Source organism: Anomaloglossus baeobatrachus, chromosome 5 (genome assembly GCF_048569485.1).
Source record: "Anomaloglossus baeobatrachus isolate aAnoBae1 chromosome 5, aAnoBae1.hap1, whole genome shotgun sequence".
NCBI classification, from domain to species: domain Eukaryota; kingdom Metazoa; phylum Chordata; class Amphibia; order Anura; family Aromobatidae; genus Anomaloglossus; species Anomaloglossus baeobatrachus.
The window spans coordinates 379641414-379661742 of record NC_134357.1 but is presented as its reverse complement, the minus strand read 5'-3'; positions in this window follow the sequence as shown (position 1 = coordinate 379661742).

Here is a 20329-nt window from a genome sequence, read left to right as displayed (position 1 = left end):
TAAATGAGGGCCAGAAACAGCATGTGGTAGAGTGGATGGCAAGTGCTGCATCAAGTGGCCTTTCCTCCTCTTCCTGCACCTCAACATCACACACAGTTCATTCCTAAGAGGTGCAATTCCAATTACACTTGTTTGCCCCATGTCACAACTCTCCAACCGCACAACTGTGGGGAACCACACATTGCACGTCTACACAGTTGTTTGCACATTTTATCCCATGAGCATCAGATGTCTGCTTCAAAGATTCACAGACTGAAGAGGAGGAAAGCATCTGCACTGATGCCCAACATCTTTGTCAGTTGGATCCAAGGCCTGACAAAGTCAGGTCCGAGCAGGATCCAGGCCCATGTCAACAGACATTAAGCCCCAGGGGTGGAAGCGATGATGATGAGACTCATATACCTAAGGCGCACACTTACTGTACTGTGATGGCAGGCAGAGGAGGAGAGTGACTGTCAGGGCGAGGAGTGGGACAACCGAGAGGATGATGGTAAAGTTCTAGATACCACTTGGTGTGAACCCAGAGGCATGCAGCTGAGTAGCTCAGCAGAGGAGGTGGAGGAGGAGAAAGATGAGGTGCTTCCTGCACAGACACAGAGAGATGCCACCAGGACAACCACTGCATCCTCAGCTACAACTCTGGCTGTGTCCAGCAAGAGTGGAAAGTCTACATTTTGCATGGGCAGCAAGGGTTGCCTTGCCTGGGCCTTTTTTGCAACTGGAATGGATGACCCAACTCAGGTTCTCTGCAAACTTTGTAAAAAACGACTCAGTAGAGGCAGAAACACAATAATTTGTCTACTACATACATGAACCGTCACATGCATTAGTTTGGGAATCTAACTGCTCTAAAATACATCCTAGTAGGCATAGCCAACCACCCGAAGCCCTATCAACTACATCTCATGATTCTTCATCACCCTTGAAACTGTTCTTACACAGGTCTCCACCTCTACTTGTTTACCAACTACACTTGGGATGAATGAGAGCCCGTCAGTTGTTATAGAAGTGGATATATCTGTGAATTTTGAACAATCTCACAGACCGAGAACACCACATGTTTCACAATTCACCATAACATCTCTGCCTGCACCTCCCTCACAGTCTACCAGTTTGTCCTGTACATCATACTCTGCATTCTCTCAGCACACCAGCCAACTCTCAGTCCCGTAGTTCTGGTCACGGAAAAGATTATTTCCTCCTACACATGCCAAGGCTAAGAGCTTGAATTTCACCATATGAAAACTATTGGACACCGAAATGCTGCCTTTCCACCTGGTGGATACTGAGGGTTTCCAAAACCTGATGGCTGTCGCAGCCCCCCAGTACCAGTTGCCTAGTCTCCATTACTTCTGTAACAAAGCTGCGCCTGCGCTACACCATGTCGCAGACAACATTACCTTTTCCTCAGTGTCTTCACAGGTGTGTACTGCACCACTGACACCTGGACAAGCAAGAATGGCCAGGGGCATTACATCTCACTGACTGGGCACTGGGTTACTCTGGGGGCTGTGGGGGCAGGCAGGGAAGGGTCTGGGCTGCTTCCCAAGTTATGAAATCCCCAAGCCTTAGGGGACAAACTTCTACCTCTTCCTCCACCTCCTCTAGGTTTGGCCTGGAATCCAATGGAGTTCGACGAACCATTCGCTGAACATCGGCAAGTTCGCCAAAGGTCATCGAACCGAACTTTGAAAGGTTGGCACATATATAGTGTAGACATAAAAAAAAAAAAGATAAACGCCAATATCTTCTTTTTGGATGATGACTGTCTATTACCTTTTCAGCTAGTTTGTTTTTTTTATTTCATCCAAAGAATGATCACTTGGGTTTTAACAACTTCACACTAATTTGTATGGCCACCTTAAAGGGATTATCCATCTTATCCAATTTTTTTTTTAAAGTAGTTGTCATTGATATAAACTAATAGCAGTAACACTAAAAATCCAGTGCAAAAACGATCGCATCATTGCCTGTCTTTTTCTACGTGCATATGGTATATGACTGCTTTAGCCAATCAGTGGCGATGTGCCCTACCTCTGGCATGATGGCTCCTAGTGCTGAGCTGTATGTGAAGGCGGCAGCCACCAACTGACTAGCGTTATTTTAAAGTGGCTATGGATACTTTTATTGCCACAAAAAGGTAGTTATACATATGCAGATAATTCTCCAGACCTGTTAGACAGTCAGCAGTGATCATCAAAATAAGGATCACAAATTTTTTAGACCTGATGAAATCTATCCATTTACTACCTGATCAGTTACTGAACCTTATGCACTTTATTGTATGATATATGATGATATGAGCAAGTGCTCAACTCACTACTAACTGTCAGAATAAAATAGTAGCACTCACCTTCTCTTGCCTGTAAAGAGTAACAGAGTAATTAAACTTATAATTTGGTGTGTGTAAATATATATATATATATATATATATATATATATATATATATATATACACACAGTATATATACAGTACAGACGAAAAGTTTGGACACACCTTCTCATCTCTAGAACAACTGTTAAGAGGAGACTTTGTGCAGCAGGCCTTCATGGTAAAATAGTTGCTAGGAAACCACTGCTAAGGACAGGCAACAAGCAGAAGAGACTTGTTTGGGCTAAAGAACACAATGAATGGACATTAGACCAGTGTAAATCTGTGCTTTGGTCTGATGAGTCCAAATTTGAGATCTTTGGATCCAACCACCGTGTCTTTGTAGAAAAGGTGAACGGATGAACTCTACATGGCTGGTTCCCACCGTGAAGCATGGAGGAGGAGGTGAGATCGTGTGGGGCTGCTTTGCTAGTGACACTATTGGGGATTTATTCAAAATTGAAGGCATACAGAAGCAGCATGGCTAGCACAGCATCTTGCAGAGGCATGCTATTCCATCTGGTTTACGTTTAGTTGGACCATCATTTATTTTTCAACAGGACAATGACCCCAAACACACTCCAGGCTGTGTAAGGGCTATTTGACTAAGAAGGAGAGTAATGGAGTGCTACGCCAGATGACCTGGCCTCCACAGTCACCAAACATGGTTTGGGGTAAGCTGGACCGCAGAGTGAAGGCAAAAGGGCCACAGAGTGAAGTTAAAAGGGCCAACAAGTGCTAAGCATCTCTGGGAACTCCTTCAAGACTGTTGAAAGACCATTGGAAGACCATTTCCGGTGACTACCTCTTGAAGCTCATTAAGAGAATGCCAAGAGTGAGCAAAGCAGTAATCAAAGCAAAAAGTGGCTACTTTGAAGAACCTAGAATATAAGAGATATTATTATGAATCTACAATTTTCAGAGTCATGAAAATAAAGAAAACTCTTTGAATGAGGTGTGTCCAAACTTTTGGTCTGTACTTTAAACTTCTCCACAACAGTATCACGGACCTGCCTGTTGTGTTCCTTGGTCTTCATAATGCTATCTGTGCTTTATGTTTAATCTTTCTTTATTAAAGTAAACAAGAGAATTTACAGGAAGAAAAAAAAAGAAAATTCAAATACGTGATTACTTCATGTCAACTTGCAGAGAAGAGTATAAGCCACATCCTAACTAACACCCCTTCTCTTACTAACCATCATAAGGCACGCATATAACATGTAACCACCTTTTATAATACAGACAATCTTCTTCCAAAGGAGAACTACATCTCAAACAAAGTGAGGCTACTGCCGAAAACAAAAAAGAAAAGGAAAAAATTTGAAGATTTAACGAGAACCAGAGAGAAAGGAAAGTAGCAAGGGGGGAAAATAAGAAAAAGAAGAGAAGGAAATGGGGGAGAGAAGAGCAACAGAAAGAGAGGGAGGGAAGGCATGGTAGGGATTACTTCCCCAGTACTCGGGACGCTACATTGGACTAACGTAACACGCGTCATGCATTACCAATAAGGTTCTGAAATGGTAGAGAATCAAGAGCCAGGGTCCAGGGGGTCCAGATCCTAAGAAATGTATCCACTGAGTCATTGGTTTCTGCCGTTAGGGACTCCATCCTGTGAATGATGGCCATATCCGCAAACCACTCCCTCACAGATGGCACCCCAGTCGATTTCCAGTATATCGGGATCACCATGCGTGCCGCCATAAGACAGTATCTCAGAAGGCCCGCTTTCTGTGATTTAAGCGATCCCGGGAGAATTGAAAGCAGCGCCATCTGAGGGGAACCCACCAACTGCTCTCCGCAAATCACAGCTTATGCTTTGAACACGGACCTCCAGAAAGGTTGTATCAATGGCAGTCCCACCAGATATGCAGCATTGTCCCCCTTCCCCTTCCGCACCTCCAGCAGCTGAGACCCCAGGAAATAGTGTGTGTAGAGTATCCGGGCACATGTACCAATGGGTCAGAATCTTATAATTTTTTTCCTGTGCTGCACAAGCGATGGAAAATTTATGAGTGAGGATAAAGGACTTTTTCCAGTCCTCCTCAGGAATGAAAGTCCTCAAATCTCTATTCCACTTCTCGATATATTTAAGGTATCCCATGTCTGCCTCTGTAATCAGGAAGGAGTAAACCAGAGACAAGAGATGCCCGGGAGAATCCTCCCGCAAAAACAATTGTTCAAATTTTGTGGGCTGAGCCGCAAAAAGCCCAAGTCTGTTGTCAACCATCAAGAAGGACCTAAGTTGAAGATATTCCAGCCAAGCCGTTGGATGCCGACTCTCTGGGAGCAAAAGGGCCAAAAGTGGGGGGGGAATTCCAAACCGTGCAAAGTCTGGGCTATCCGTGTGTCCTCACCCCTCCTCCAACATAAGAAACGCTCGACTCCCATCCCTGGGGGGAAATCCGGGTTAGAGAAAAGTGGTGAGAGTGGACCAGGACCCCTTGAGAGAGATCCCCGCCTGCACTCAACGTCCCAGACCCTCAGGGATGCCCTGAGAAACTCCGCCTCTCCATTTATCCGTCCTCTCCACAGCGATGTGATCCACGGGAGGACGCAGGGGCGTTTCGGAGCAAACCTGCTCCAGACTCTCCCATTGTTTAGTGCTCCTATTAAATTGCCAATCCATTAGTCTCAGCAGAAGAGACGCCTTGTGGTACTTTTTAAAGTCTGGCAACCCTGCCCCCCCTCTCCCTTACCTCTACTCAACACACTCCTCCCCACCCAAGAGCTCCTCCCTCCCCACACAAATTTGTTAATAATTGACTGTATTCTGGTAAAGAAAAACGATGGTAGTGCTATAGGGGCCGTTTGAAAGATATATAGAAAACGAGGGAGAACATCCATCTTAATGACATTAATACGTCCAAACCAGGACAGTTGCTGTCTATCGATTTGTTTAAGATCTCTTATAGTGCGTTCCAACAAAGGGAGGTAATTGAGGTGAAAAATTTTGGTACTGTCCCGTGGTTCCGCCACCCCCAGATAAGTCAGGGCCGATGTCTGCCATCTAAAAGGAAAGTTGGATGCAATAAGGTCTACTTCCCTCCCCGGCAGAGTGAAATTCAAGGCTTCTGATTTATTATAGTTAACTTTAAAGTTGCTTATATGTCCGAAGTTCTCAATTTCCTTAACCAAGGAGGGAAAGGATATGTGGGGCTATGTAATGTATAGGAGGAGGTCATCTGCATATAAGGCAATACAATGATGCTCTCCCACCTCTATCCCTTTTATATCTGGGTTCTGTCTAATGGCCAAAGCCAAATGCTCCATTACGAGAACAAATAGGAGAGGGGATAGGGGACAACCCTGTCTGGTACCATTTTTTATGCTAATTGGCGCGGACAAGGACTCATTTACTTTTACTCTGTCAGTCGGTGTACTATAAAGGGAGGCCACTCCTCTACGGAACCTGTCACTTATCCCCACCTGTCTCAACGCTGCCAACATGAAACTCCAGCTGACCCGGTCGAAGGCTTTCTCCGCATCTATGGAAAGTAAACACATAGGTAGTGCCTTTGCCTTCGCCCGAGCCAGCAGAAGAAACGTCTTATTCGTGTTGTTTCTTGCCTCTCAGCCCCCCACAAAACCCACCTGGTCCGTGTGTATCACTTTTGGGAGCAAAGGTGCCAGTCTATTGGCGAGAGCTTTTGAAAAGAATTTGACATCTATATTAATCAATGATATGGGACAGTAATTGGAGACATTAACCGGGTCCTTCCCTGGCTTCGGAATTACACATATATGCGCCTCTAGAGACAGAGGAACAAAAGATGCTCCAGCAGGCACCGAGTGAAAGACCAGTGTCAAAAAGGGGACAATCTGTTCCCTAAAAACTCTAAAAAAAATTAGTTGTAAAACCATCCGGTCCCAGGCTCTTACCTACTGGGGTGTCTCTGATAACCGAAGATATCTCCTCTTCCGTAAAATCTGACTCCTGCGTCTCAATTTCTGATTGCGCTAGCCTAGGCAAGGCAGTCCGCTGGACATAGTCCTCGATCTTATTATTGAGTGCCGTCGGTGACATATCAGTAAACTGACCCTTTATGTTGTAAAGTTCCCCATAACAGGCCCGGAACTCTTCAGCTATTTTAACCGGGTCCTGAATCATATGTCCTCCTCTGTCCTTAATTTTCGGGATATGATTTGTGAATTTCCTCGGGTGAATAAACCTGGCTAATGCCCTTCCGCACTTGTCTGCATGTTCATATAAGTATCTCTGTAAACGTACCCTCTGTGCATAGTATTTTTGATCTAAGAGCCCCCTAAGTTCCTCCCGGGATCCCACCAATTCAGCGTACACCGAGGCCAATAAGGATTTTTTGTGGGATGCCTCCAAGGTCTGCATTCGCTGAACCAAAGAGGTAATCAGAGAGGCCCTCTCCCGTTTAAGTCTTGATCCATGCTTTATTAATATACCCCGCACCACACATTTAAGGGCCTCCCACTGTGTCGGCAAGGCTGTCTGGTCCTGAGCGTGAATTTCCAAGAAATCACTCATCACCTGTCGTATTTCCGCTACACATAAGTCGTCTTTAAGTAGATGTTCATTAAGACGCCACGTCCATGGTTGCCGCAAACCATCTGGGGGAGTGAGTTGGACAAACACCGGTGCATGGTCCGATAGACATATAGACCCTATGGAGGCCTCAGTTCGCCATGGCATGGCGTCTTGGCTAATCTACAACATATCTATACGGCTGTAAGATGAATGAATTGGAGAGAAATAAGAGCAATCCCTCTCCGTGGGATGCAGTGCCCTCCAAATATCAACCAATTGTAATGCTTGCAACTTTTTCCCTAGTGCCAACATCCTTTTTTGTGAAATAAAACGCCGCCCCGAGGAGGTATCAATTGCCGGTTCAAAGGTGAAATTAAAGTCCCCCCCAGCTATTAAAGTCCCTTCTGCAAATTCCGCCAGCCGAGACAGGAGGGAAGAGCATGCCACAGTGGGTCTGGAGTTGGGTAATTACCAGTTAGCTACGCTATATACACCCACACCAATCTGGAGCTTCAGAAATATAAATCTACCCTCAGGATCCACCAAAGAGTCGATCACGGAGAACACCAATGACTTTTGGAGAGCAATGGAGACCCCCCCGGATTTAGCAGTCGGGTTAGGGCTGTGAGACCATGTTGGGTAAAATCTATCCCTAAGAACTGGGACCTGGCCTGCTTTAAAATGGGTCTCTTGTAATAATAACACCTGAGTCCTCTGTTTATGCATAGCATAAAATATTTGCGATCTCTTTTGCGGCACATTCAACCCTTTACAATTAAGGGAGCCAAAATTAAGCTGCATCATGCCGAGCACTGGGGTCCCACACCTAAGGATAGGGGTGAATAAGGGGAAAGAGATATGACCAGAGTAAGGAGCAAGAAACGCAGCAAGAATCAAGAAAAGATTAGGCTGTGAAATAGAGAAAAAGAAAGGGAAAACAAAGATTACAAACTGTAAGCCCAACAAAAGCCGGTAATTCCTGGGTATTGCTTTCAAGTGTCACTCAATCCGCGACGCGTAAACCCAAACCAGGCGTGTGCTTTCCAGAACGGAAGCCCTCCCCCCCCTCCCAGGCCTCATTATAAAACCCAAACCACAGACAAACCCCAGCTCAGATGTGCGCCCTGCAATTCCCAACCCCCCCCCCACAACCCAACCCCCTCGGGGGAAGGGAGAAATGGAGAAGAGAGAGGTAGAGAGAAAGAGAAGAAAAAAAAAACCCGAGGAAAGGAAAAAAGGGCGGAGGAAGGGGGAGAGGAGAGAAAAAAAAAAGGGGGAAAGGAAAAAAGGGGGGGAGGAGAGAAAAGGAAAAAAAAAGGGGGGGAAAGGAAAAAAGGAGGGAGGAAGGGGGGAAGGAGAGAAAAAAAAAAAAGGGGGGGAACAGGGACAGGGACAGGAGGGGACAGAGGGCCACAGGGGGCAAGAAGAAAGGGGGAACAGAGAGGTCGAGGAGCACAGGCCCGAAAAGAGGCGATAAAAGGCCAAAGGGGACACAGAAGGAGGAAGCGGAAGGAAGCATGAAAAATGGGGGGGTGTTAATCATAACCATACATGTCCTATATGAAAATACTAGGAATTCTGTAAAAGCATGAAACTACAAGAATCGGGGGCAGGAAGGCAAAATTGTATCGGCAGAGAGAGGGAACCGTTTCGACTCACGTCAGTTATTATATCTAGCGTTAAACCTCTCCCATGACTTCATTAACTTAAACTTAGCCCCTCAATCAGCCCTCCGTATCCAACCCCCAAATAACAATATTCGGCCACCACTGCGGACTTGAAGGCGAAAAGGGAAGCCCCAGCTGTACACCAAGTCCCGTGACCGAAGGAGCTCCAACAGAGGCCGTAGTGCTCTCCTCCTCTGGAGAGTAAGACGAGAGAGGTCGGGTAGGATCTGCAACTTAATCTTTTGGAAAAGGATTGGTACCCCTTCCCGGAGCTTCAGCAGAATAGACTCCTTTTGTAAATAATGGTGGACCCGACAGATCACGTCCCGCGGGAACTCCGAGTCCGCTGGTTTGGGTCCCAAGGATCTGTGTGCTCTATCAAGTTCGATCTCCGTGGCTGGAGGGAGCCCCAATATCTTGTTGAAGATTCTTTGGAGGACACGTGGGAGTTCCTTGGAATCAACGGACTCTGGCAGACCCCGTACTCTCAAGTTGTTGCGTCGTCCTCTGTTCTCTGCATCGTCCAGTGCTTCAGTCAGGTAGTGGAGCTGGCGAGATTGGGTCTCTAGCAACTCTTTATGAGAGGATAAGTCCTTCTGCATTTCTTGTATTTGGGTCTCCTGAGACAGGACCCTTGCATCTATATTCTGCACACTGGAACGCACTTCTGTCAGCTCTGACCTGCACGCCTTCTCCAATCTGGAGATATAGCGTTCCATGTCCTCTCTGGATGGGATGCTGATGATTCTTGCTCTGAGCTCCCTCAGCTCTCTCAGGACACCAGAACCTTCCTGCCCCAGCCCCAGAGTGCTGACATGCTGAGAAATCTGGCTGGTGGAGTGCTCCATACTCTCCATATCTTCTCAAAAAAAGGAGAAAAAGGAGATAAGGCACAGGTAGTATACAAGATATAAATTTTTATTGAAGACAAAACAGCATGGTATAAAAACACATACAAAAAGGATTGGGTCAGGGGGGCGTGGGTAAGGACTAAAAATCCTTAATGGTAAATTGTGGGGTGAGAGAATTGCCATACAGAGCCAGGCCAAGAAGGTGTTGTGTATATTTAAGTAGCAACGTGCATGTATAGGTCATTAGACCCACACATGCACCTGTGCTCAATGAAAACAACACAAAAGAGTTGTATTAACAGGTACAGCGGCTCAATCTATGGGGGCACACATGAAAAGACCTTGTGCATAGGGGAATGCATATGTGCCTAGTACAGGCATGTAATTAAACATGTGTCCCCCAAAGAAGAACGTAGTAAAAACAGGTAGCAAGGTGAATACAGAACACAAGTCTGTCCAGTGGCTATGAGGCAGTGCTAGGGTTAATGAAAAATAAAGCCACAGGGCAGAGAATGTGCATAGAGGTGGTAAGCACCCCGCACCTGTATATGAAGGAGCCGCTGTATTACCTGGTGGTGAGGAGGGCTGGCTCTGGAGGCAAGGAATAAACCTCCAACAGCCGTTTCGCAGACGCTTTTTCTATAGGAAGTATACTTCTTCTTTGGGGGACACATGTTTAATTACATGCCTGTACTAGGCACATATGCATTCCCCTATGCACAAGGTCTTTTCATGTGTGCCCCCATAGATTGAGCCGCTGTACCTGTTAATACAACTCTTTTGTGTTGTTTTCATTGAGCACAGGTGCATGTGTGGGTCTAATGACCTATACATGCACGTTGCTACTTAAATATACACAACACCTTCTTGGCCTGGCTCTGTATGGCAATTCTCTCACCCCACAATTTACCATTAAGGATTTTTAGTCCTTACCCACGCCCCCCTGACCCAATCCTTTTTGTATGTGTTTTTATACCATGCTGTTTTGTCTTTAATAAAAATTTATATCTTGTATACTACCTGTGCCTTATCTCCTTTTTCTCCTTTTTTTGATATGTCTACCGGAGTCGGCACCACTCCCGAGGGATACCATTTTGCTATCCACTCGGAGCATTAACCATGGCCAAATTTATGTTTATTCTCCATATCTTCTGTATTAGCTCTGACCTCTGTGCCTGTCACAGCAGCTGCAGTGCAACTGAGTAGCAATGGGCTGGAGGTCCAGGGAGCCCCATCCTCCTGTCCCTCCTGGAGCTCCATTGACAGTAAAGGGCTCAGGGGCAAAGTCAGATCCCTCTCCCCTCCTCCAGGAGAAGCTGCAGAGTCTGCAAGGCCCAGGCCGCTCACCTGCCGCCTGTCCACCTCCTCTCCCTCTGCCAGGACCTGCTCCCCATGCTGTGAAGACACCAGAGCCTGCTTCCTCCGAGTACCTGGCTCCTCAAACCCCACTTCTCCTCCAGCTGCACAGGATCTGTCACCGTCTGGATTCCTGCCTCCACCTTCTGCTCCTCGGGCTGTTCTCTGCTGTGGGCCTCTGACAGGTACTCCGTGCGCCCCCTCCCCCACCGCCACTGCTGCATAGCTGAAAAGGCCAGCGGCCATCTTACTTCCCTCCTGCTCCATCTGTGCCACTGTTGGTTTAGCCAGAAATCGCTGGATGCTGCCTCGATTCTGCCTGGAAAGGTGTCCCTGAGCTCCCCTCTGCCTCCTCGTGCTCATAGTCCGGGATAGAGGGCCGAAAAAATTAATGTAGTAGCTGATTTCCTGGGAGATAAGGGGGAGCTGAGGCAAAGCACAACCTCACTCTCTCATGGCCAGGACACGCCCCCGCTATCTGTGCTTTAAACAGAACACTGAGACTATCACAGAGCAGGTGCATTTATACGGAGACTTGAATACACACAGGTGGTTTATATTTATAACCCTCAGTCATTTAGGACAACATTGGATCATTCAGAGAGCCTCAAAAAATTTCTGGAGTGAGTTTGCTGCACTGAAAGTAAAGGGGACGAATAATATTGCACGCCCCAATTTTCAGTTTTTTATTTTTTAAAAAGTTTAAAATAAGTAATACATTTCGTTCAACTTCACACTTCCCACTTGTTGTTGATTCTTCACCATAACATTAAAACGTTTATCTTTATGTTTGAAGCCTGAAATGTGGGAAAAGGTTGAAAAATTCAAGGGGGGCCGAATACTTTCGCAAGGCACTTGTTAATGATATAAAGTCCACGGTGATCCAGCAAGCAAGTCCAAAAAAGGCACTTTTTTTTAAAAAAAATTGAAAACTTTATTCTAAATCATAAAAAAAGGTCCATAATTCGGTCATAAGAATTCATGAACAAAGTAATTCTTACTCGTTTAAGAGAAGGAGTAAGAAATACTTTGTTTGAAACGCGAACTCTGTATCATGAACTCTTATGACCGAATTATGGACCTTTTTTAATGATTTAAAATAAAGTTTTCAATTATTTTTTTTAGAAAAAGCCTTTTTTGGATTTGCTTGCTGGATCACTGTGGACTTTATTTTGTTAACAAGACTGGCCGACTTTCCTGCATCCGTGCACGGTCCAATCTAGTGGTCTCCTAGGAACAGGTGAGCAGGATTCAACCTTCTATTTCTTCTGTTTCGCAAGGCATTGTATATATATATATATATATATATATATATATATATGTAAATAAAAATAACAGTCGCACACTGCAAAACCACAAAAATACTCTACCTAAAAAAACAATTTTTTTGGAGGTATTTAGAATATTAGAACGGCCATTGTAATACTAGCCCAGCACCACTTCACGGTACCCCACTTTGCTGGGTCCTATTCTACACTGCATCTTTTCTGGGCTTCTTAAAAACCTACAAGATCAGCAGGTGTACAAAAAGGGCTAATGAACTGGCAGGGGCTAGAGTGCAAATCCAGCAACAGAGCATCTCTCCCTGTAACATATAATGTATAATTAATAAAGAATGAAACAGGGGTTCCCTTGCTGGTACTAACCTGACTTCAAACTTCATCTACAGATACGCACATGTTCACATTGTTAGGTACTGCCAGCTACGTTTGAAGTCAGGTTAGTATCAGCATGGTATTCCGGCAAAGGAAACCACTGTTTCATTCTTTATTAATTTATATATGGATATATATATATATATATATATATATATATATATATACATATATAATTTTAATATTTTATTATTATTTTTTTAGGAATCTTCCATGTCTGCAAATCTGTGGTGGTCTGGGTCCTGAGACCCCCATTGATTGCTTAGAACAGACCTGGGCAAGGGGCGGCCCGCGGGCCACATCCGGCCCGCCTACTCTCTGTGACCGGCCCGCCCGTCTTCAGCCGGTGCAGTGGAGCCGGGCTGCAGCGTGCCGAGCAGGGAGAGATTCTGTGCAGTTCCGCACAGTCAGTGCAGGCAGCGGAACGCAGGAGTCTTTCCTCTGTTCCCTGCCGGCATTAATTGTCAGTGACACACGCGCGCGGTCTGACGTTGTCAGTACTGCGCTGCGTGTGTCATTTCAAAAGTTCCCGCCCGGCAGGAGAAGAAGCAGCACAGCAAACGGAATAATTCATCTTGCAGGACCTGCGATGATGTCACGCCCATGTGACTGTGTGGGAGGAGACACAGGATGCCGGGCAGAAAGCAAAGATACTGACTCCTGAAGGAGATGTGGACACATGATGACTGGTAATGAGAAAAGAGGGGACATGAGGGGGAGGGGGGCTGCAGGGTGAGTGCATATGAGGGAAGATGGAGTTGCAGGGTGAGTGCATATGAGGGAAGATGGAGTTGCAGGGTGAGTGCATATGAGGGAAGATGGAGTTGCAGGGTGAGTGCATATGTGGGAAGATGGAGTTGCAGGGTGAGTGGCATATGTGGGAAGATGGAGTTGCAGGGTGAGTGGCATATGAGGGAAGATGGAGTTGCAGGGTGAGTGGCATATGAGGGAAGATGGAGTTGCAGGGTGAGTGGCATATGAGGGAAGATGGAGTTGCAGGGTGAGTGGCATATGAGGGAAGATGGAGTTGCAGGGTGAGTGGCATATGTGGGAAGATGGAGTTGCAGGGTGAGTGGCATATGAGGGAAGATGGAGTTGCAGGGTGAGTGGCATATGAGGGCTGCAGACTGACAGAAGGATGTGAAGGGGTGCAGAGTGTTTGAGAGGGGTAAGTTGGGGTACAGGCAGGGTGAGATATGTGGGCAGGGTGTGTGACATATGGAGGTGTAGTGTGTGTGATCTGGGGGGTGCAGGCTGTATGGGGAGCAGGGTGTGTGAGATATGGGGGTGCAGGTTGTATGGGGAGCAGGGTGTGTGAGATATGGGGGTGCAGGTTGTATGGGGAGCAGGGTGTGTGAGATATGGGGGTGCAGGTTGTATGGGGAGCAGGGTGTGTGACATATGGGGGTGTAGTGTGTGTGATATGGGGGTGCAGGCTGTATGGGGAGCAGGGTGTGTGACATATGGGGGTGTAGTGTGTGTGATATGGGGGTGCAGGCTGTATGGGGAGCAGGGTGTGTGACATATGGGGGTGTAGTGTGTGTGATATGGGGGTGCAGGCTGTATGGGGAGCAGGGTGTGTGACATATGGGGGTGTAGTATATTACAGGTGTGCTATATGGAGGTGTAGTATATTACAGGTGTACTATATGGGGGTGTACTATATTACAGGTGTAGTATATGGGGTGTAGTGATGTAGTATATTACAGGTGTACTATATGGAGGTGTAGTATATTACAGGTGTGCTATATGGAGGTGTAGTATATTACAGGTGTACTATATGGGGGTGTACTATATTACAGGTGTAGTATATGGGGTGTAGTGATGTAGTATATTACAGGTGTAGTATATAGGGGTGTAATGATGTAGTATATCGGAGGTGTATTATATAGTGGTGTAGTATAATACAGGTGTATATGGGGGTGTAGTATATTACAGGTATATGGAGGGAGTGTAGTATAATACAGGTGTAGTATATAGGGGTGTAGTGGTGTAGTTTATTACAGGTGTAGTATATGGAGGGGGTGTAGTGATGTAGTATATTGGGTAGAACTGAGATAATTCTATTAGTCCGGCCCTCTAAACCAATCCCAATTTCTCATGCGGCCCCATGGGAAAATTAATTGCCCACCCCTGGCTTAGAATCTAGCCGAACAGTGTGCAGGGGTTAGGATTCAGCCATCTTTTGACCAATTATTGGGGGTCACCAGACCTGGAACCCGACCAATCTACATACATTTAAAGAAACTACAAAATATCTATTAAAAAAACTATTAAAAATTTAGCTATTCTTTAAAAGGGTTGTCTAGTGAAAACATAATATCACCTATCCACAGGATAGCAGATAACTTTCTATCCGGTGGGTGTCCCACCGTTGGGACCTGCATTAATCATCAGATCAGGCAATTTTTATCCCTGATGGGAAACTTTTATCTTCATTACAGAATAGAGCAGCAGGACAGACGCCTGACAACTACTCCATTTATTCTTTTTGGTAGTGGCGGAAAATGTCAAGAGTAACGCTCAGGAGACAGGCCCTTTAAGGGCTTGTTCGCACATAAATGCTGAAATTTCTGCAGCGATTTGACAGCACATGTACGCTTCAAATAGCTGCAGAAACACTGCGTCATAGATGCAGTGTTTCAGCAGATTACATGCTGATTTCATGCGCTCGGGATGCTGCCCCCACCATAGACAGAGTGGGAGCTGCATCCAAAGCGCACATAATAATTGACATGCTGCATTTTTGAACGCACGGATTTGGGTCAAAATTTTTGCATCCAAATCGCTGCGTTCAAAAAAAGCAACGTGCGCACGAATTATGCACAATCTACTTAGATTGTGCTGGGGACGCAGGACGCATGCATTTACACTGCAGTGCTAAATGCAGCGTAAATGCATGCAATTACGCAACGTGCGCAAGAGCCCTTAGTTATGTTGTTTGGTTCTCTTTTGATTTCAGTGGTATATGTACTATGCACCTCCATTGAAGTTCATGAACATGGCAACAGGATAACATGAAGATATGGAAAACAGCTATTTAAATGGAACCTGTCACTTATAAAACCTGTAGATATGTGGTTAATCTGCATGTTAATTGCATTTGAATCCTGCCCGGCATTCCAGTATCAGTCATGGAGGTGGCTCTGGTGCGTGTTCAGTCACCGCTCTGTGTATGAAGAGCGACGGCTGTAACCGCACTGACTGACAGCTGCTCAGTATTAGAACCAGCTGTCAGTCAGTGCAGGGGCGTGGTTATAACCGCTGCTCTCCATACACAGAGCGGTGACTGAAACCTGAACTCTGCTGAGGGAGTTAGGCTATGCGCACACTTTGCAGATTTGGTTGCAGACATTCTGCAACCAAATCTGCATCTCCTGGCAGGAAAAACGCTGCAGCAAAACCGCACATTTGTACAGCGAGTTGCCGCTTTTTTAATGCTTTTTTTTTCATTGCTTTCAATGGTGAAAACGCAGCCACAAACGCAGAAAGAATTGACATGCTGCAAATTTTTCTGCAAAACGTGGACAGGATATCCTCACAGATTTGTGAAAATCAGTAAGCAAATGTGCTGGGAAAAACACGGGAAAAACACAATGTGTGCACACTGCCTTAAAGTTTATTTCCACCTAGCAGCAGGAAGCTTAGGAGACGTTTTGTTTCTTTTAGCCATACCGAAAAAACACGGATGGCACACAGATGACACATACAGATGGAATACACTGATGACACCGGTACCAATGGTACCCTGACTACTAACCTTCCGTTCTTGGACTGGTAATAGACTGATTACCACAGGACTGACCGGAAGAATACAGCACAAGAAGTGGCTTTCCTTTTATTGCTGCTCGTGATTTTTGTGCCAATGATGTTTTTAGTGTGCCTGAAATCTTTGCCCCGGCTATTGTATCACTGAGACGGCTAGTAGACTATTGTTTCTTCTTGGAGATACAATGATATAATCATGGCAAAGTCACATTTTGCAATAATTGTATCAATAATTTTTTGTTTTACTCAAAACTAATAACGTCCTTCGTTTTCTTACACTTGTTTCTCTTTTTAGATTCTTTTTACGTTTTACAGAAGAACGTATTTCCCCAATAAAATGAATTAATAAAGTAAACTGCTTCAAAACAAGGAAGTATGACAGCTCCTTCAGCCTCGTAGAGAAATCTATGACATCAGCCACCTCTCGGAGATGGAAGAGGAAGAGCAGAATGTGCTATTGTTTTTTTTCTAATCAAGGAATTTGCATATGGAAAGTCCAGGCAGGGTTATTAAAATGTTATGTCTTATCTATGAGGACCTGGTATTAAGTAGTCATATTGCTAAACCACTGAAATTTCACCTGTCCCTCTGATATTCTCTTGAATTTCCAGTACAGTCATTTGGACAAAGGCAGAGCATTTGATTTCATAGATGTGTGGCTAAGCACAGAAAATACTGCCTTAGAAGAGTAAGCTCCACTTTGGCAATTGGGAAGTCTCATCTCTTAGGCGTCTCAGAAATTCCCATAAATTGTTTTGTGTTGTTTTATATTCTGAAACAAGACTTCTAAAGAGATTCTGCTTAAATCTAGTCTCACATTTTAGCTGCAGTATTATATCAGCATTAGTAGGACACCGAGCAGTTCTAAGGACTGAACCTCAGGCGTCACAACAGTTATACAGGGGTTAATAAAGCTCTATGGTGCTGTTATATCTGTTATAAAGAACAGGTAGGGGGGTAATTTGGCCATAATGCTGGAAATACAGTCAGTTTCATAAGTCTGAAATTCACAAATATGGACCTCGATGTTTAGACTGGCTTCAGATTTCCTGAACCAGACTAAATACTCTATATATGTGTATGACACTGTTGAGTTTGGGTCAGGACACTCAGTCAGTTCTGACATCGTGCTCCATATTTGGACCATGAATGTCAAATGTCTGAAACTGGCTTAAAATGCCTAAGAATTGTTGCCATCTGAAACCAGGTCTAGAAGAACAAACATCAAATTTCTAGTATTGGACACAAAATTGGCCCTCGGCCAAATGATTGTTCAAATGTGATCTATCAACCCTAAGTCCAGCAGTCATATGGAACGTTAGCTCAGCTGAATGCACATGTGGCTAGTATGCCAAAGGCAGGAACACCAGCAATTGTAGATGATAATGTTTGACTTGTGAGAATTCAAATTAGAGTATAGTCCTACTTTGTTCAGGTAAAGTCCTGTTAGGTTCTTTTTTCCTATGCACTTCACTTCAGATACGTTACTGACACCATTTGTTTGGTTTGACGTTGCTAAGTCTTGGAAATTTTGGTATCTTTTGAAGGAAGTTTCTTTACATATTTAAATTGATCAATGAGACACCTAATATGTATAATGATAGCGTGCTAGATATGACTATGATTACGACAATGAAGCTCTGATATGGAGTTTACATGTGTTATTATAGTGGCCCCATTAGCACATAAAATTCCAGGTGATATCACCAAGGCATGATTGGAATTCCCAGCACATTCTGCAGTAGTGCTGTACAACTATCTACAGTCCCAATTCCACAAAACGTAAAATACGGTAGCATCTATACACCAAAACTCGACAATCAACTGTGGAGTAAAGTGACTTACCAGGCTCTTCACCATCCTTACTGTACCTAACTTTGTAACCAAATTAAGGACAAAATGGCCAAGTGACCAGTCATACCATCTGCCTGTCTATATAGCCATTAGACACCCCAACCTCCATCTTCCTTAGTCCCTGTCAGGTGTAAAGGAATTGTATTATGAAAAGATAATCTTGCATTATATCAGAATAACTGGCCAATACACTTGCAATACAGTATATTTTATTTCCAGCCACTATCCCCATAATTTTTAAACTCGTCTCTACATTGAAATAAAAGTTGTAGATCTCGAGTGATGGTCCATAAAATTTCATTTTTATTTTAGAAAAATATTAAAAGGATAGTATTTAGTAACAGACACCACGCCAATAGACAAAAACCTAAGGGTTTGCTTTAGCCTGTTGGTGTCTTGTTCGTTACTATGCTTTTAATGTTGTTATAAAATAAAACTAAAGTTTTATGGACCATCAGTGGAGAGCTATAACTTTTATTTCAAGTTCAGCCTTTCTGCAGCAGCTCTGGACCGGAGCACCTCCACACAAGGTTCTACCAGACTCAAGCCATGACATTTGACTCTGACTGTTTTTTTTTGTGTCCCCCTTTCCTTTTTCCCTACATTTCATGACCAATTTCTGTTTTTGTGTTTTTGTTTATTCCTCCTTTTCTTCCATGAGCCATAACTTTTTTTTTGTTTATTATTCTGTCCACATAGACGTTTGAGGGCTTGTTTTTTGGGAAATAAGTTGTACTTTTGAATGACAATTTGTTTCACAATATAATCTTCTTGAAAAAGAGCAAAAAATGCAAGTGCGATATTTTTTTGGGAATTGTTGCCACAGTGTGCATTGTGTGGTTAAATGACACAGCAATATGATTCCCCTCATCAGTATCATTGTGACAATTCCAAACTTGTCTAGTTTTTAATTTTTTTAGTGGTAAAAAAAACCCCGGAAATTAAAAAAAAAGTTTTTTTTCATTGTCGCCATTTCCCATTACATTTTCATTTTTTGGTCAATGTAGCTTTGTTAATCCTTTATTTTCTGTAGGGTGAGACAAAGTTTTTATTGATATCATTTTGGGACAGATAAAATGTTTTGATTGCTTCTTACAGCATTTTTTGTAGTATTGTTGCAACGGAAAACCCCCACATTTTGATGTTTTACATTTTTTTCTGCTTACAATGTTCACCAATTGTTAATTATTTTAAAATCTAAATAGATTATGCTTTTATGGATCCAGTAAAACCACATATGTGTATTTTTATTTATTTTTTTCTTATCTGTGTTTTTCATGGGGAGAAGATGTGTGATTTGAACTTTTATGAGATTTTTTTCATATATTTTAAATTTTTTTTTTAATTTTTCACTGTTAATACAGTTGTCAGAGTTTGACAGTGGCATGTAATGCGTACACAGATGCACACTTAGAGGCAGGTCTTGGTTATACCACACAGTCATTACCTGCTAGGTATGGGACGAGCTCACTTTGTGAGCTTGCTCCTTCCCCCCCTACCGACTTATGCCGTACATATATGGTTTCGGTGAGGGATTAAAACTTATGCACACATTAACTATTAATGTATAACAATGAGGCATTTTTCCTGACGTTTCTAAAGTGTTATAGAGAATCCTATGGAAAAAACAATCAACAATGCAATATCGCATACATGTACTGTATCTTAAAAATGCCACTATCCTAAAAATGCCACAAAGCAAAACAAGTATTGTGCATTGTTATATTGCACCAAGACTTTGAAGAGAAACAAATATTTGACCACACGAGAAACACCAAATGAAATTAGTATAAACCATTAGACTGATTAGAAGAGAAAAGGATGGCACAAATTCATTTGGGATCAGCTTTTGTACAGCCTTAGTATAAACCATTAGAAACTTGATAGCTTGAAATCAGTATAGGACATAAGATCTTGTATAGATTGATCAAGAACAAACCTCCTGTATAGCAATGCAGCAACATATTTAATTCAATTATTTTACTACCAAATAAAAAAAACATATTTCTAAGAGAAAATGATTGTGACCTAGCAAACTTTTGGCAACACACAATCTCTATTGACTCTTAACTGGGTTTTAGGTCACTCAACTATGAAAACATATTCTGGGCAAAGTGCAAATGTCTGAAAATGTTGCTTTCGTAACAAAAGACAAAAAAACAAATTGGTTGCTGAATATGATTTATGGGACATTTGCATTTCTTGCCCGTTTCGCGAGATGTCTGTCTTTTTAACATACACATTAGTGATGGGTGAGCGTGCTCGCCACTGCTCGATACGCGATCAAGCATAGGCGTACTTAGGCACTC